Source organism: Phalaenopsis equestris, unplaced genomic scaffold (genome assembly GCF_001263595.1).
Source record: "Phalaenopsis equestris unplaced genomic scaffold, ASM126359v1 Scaffold000002, whole genome shotgun sequence".
Lineage (NCBI taxonomy): Eukaryota > Viridiplantae > Streptophyta > Magnoliopsida > Asparagales > Orchidaceae > Phalaenopsis > Phalaenopsis equestris.
Window position 1 is genome coordinate 39,803,790 of NW_018164444.1, and position 2,026 is coordinate 39,805,815.

Here is a 2,026-nt window from a genome sequence, read left to right on the forward strand (position 1 = left end):
GTCATCTTGTAAAATTCCGAACTCCATAGAACTTTGTATGAGCTAGTCATCATCGTTGCACAATTTCCCACTTCTTCTCCTCTTCAAACACTGAGTCTCTGCTCACAAGAATTTTTCTGCATGGTGGATCGAGAAATCTGTGTGCCTTACTTCGGTCTTCGACGCCAAGATACACCATTTCTTGACTTCGATCATCGAGCTTCTTGAGATGTGGACCTGCAACCTTCACATGTGCGGTACATCCAAACACTCTCAATTGTTTCAAATGAGGTCGCTTGCCGAACCATGCTTGATAAGGGGTACAATCTCCTAGCACTTTTGTTGTCAAGCGGTTCAAGAGATATACTGCATGTCGTACCGCCTCTCCCCAAAGGTTTGCCGGGACTTGCATGCTTTTAAGCAAGCTTCTCGCGGTGCCCATCACGGTGTGATTTCTCCTCTCCACCACACCATTTTGTTGAGGTGTGTACGATGCCGTGAGATGACGCTCGACTCCCTCTTCTTTGCAGAACACCGTGAATTTCTGGGAAGTGAACTCGCCACCTCGATCAGTTCGTAAAGTTTTCAACTTGTACTCCGACGTGTTCTCCACGAGCTTCTTGAACTTCTTGAATGTTTCAAGAACTCCTTTTTCTTTGAGCATGTACACCCACATCCAACGACTATAATCATCAACAAGTAAAAAGAAATACTTGTTACCGGCGAGTGATGTTGGGGTGATCGGACCACACAGATCTGCGTGCACAAGTTGTAGAGGATGCTCGGCTCGGAAGTTGGCTTGGGCAAGAAACGACAGTCTTGTTTGCTTTGAAATCATGGAACTCTCACACACTTGGGTGGGGTGTGTGATCTTAGGCAACCCTATGACCATCTCCTTCTCCCCCATCATTTTGAGCGCATAAAAGTTTACATGCCCAAGTCTCGCATGCCATAACCAAGCCGGATCTGCTAGTGATGCTAATAGAGAAGCAGGTTGGCTTGTCTCGAGGGAAACCTTGTACAACCGATTTGGCGATTCTTCCACCTTCATCAACAGAACGCCATTTTGGTCGAACATCTTCAAGAATGAGCCGACTAAGGTGATCGTGTTGCCTTCTTCTGTCATCTGACCGAGACTTATGATATTACTTTTTAATTTCGGAATGTAATATACCTCGGTCATTAGACGTTGATCGCCATTTTTGCACACAAACAGGATGGTTCCTCGGCCCTTGATCTCGATGAGTGAGCTGTCTCCGAACTTCACATTTCCGGTGATCTTCGCGTCGAGCTCATTGAACTTCTCTCGATGGCTTGTCAAGTGGTTGCTTGCTCCATTGTCAAGATACCATACGTCGGTGTGATTATACTCCTCGACACTTGCGAGGATGTTCGCCTTGACTTTTTCTTCATTGAGTAACACCCCCTCTGGTTCCTCCTTGGACGATTCTTGCGTGATCTCGTCGAGATTTATCTCCTCGTCTTCTGGCAAGGGATTCGCCACTCCCTCGGCAAACATCAACGCTGGCTCCTCGTCATGGAGGCTAGTAAGATTCGCTTCCTCTTCGGGCTTCTTGCTACGACATTCGGACGCGTAGTGTCCGTACTTTTAACAATTGTAACACTTTACTGTGCTCTTATCTTTGCGGGGTTTGATGTCTTCTGGTCGAGGTGAGCTTTCTCCACCTCGACCTTGCCCTCGTCCTCGCCCTTTGCCACGACCTCGGTTATCTCCACCGTTGCCGCCACTACTCGACGATCCAGAAGAAAAATTGGCTTCTCCGTTTGTCTTCATTCGTGACATCCATTCTGCATGCGTGAGCAGGAGGTGTTTCTCCTCCTCTTGGTCTTCGTAGCCGCGAAGCCTCTCTTCGTGGACTTTGAGACGACCGACGAACTCCTCGACGGTCATGTTTTTTAGGTCACCGAATTGCTCGATCACGGTGACGATCTGCATGTATTTTTGTGGTACGGCTCGAAGGAACTTCTTGACGACGGAGATCTCCTCCATCTTCTCTCCCAACGAGCGGGTGCCTGTCACAATGGA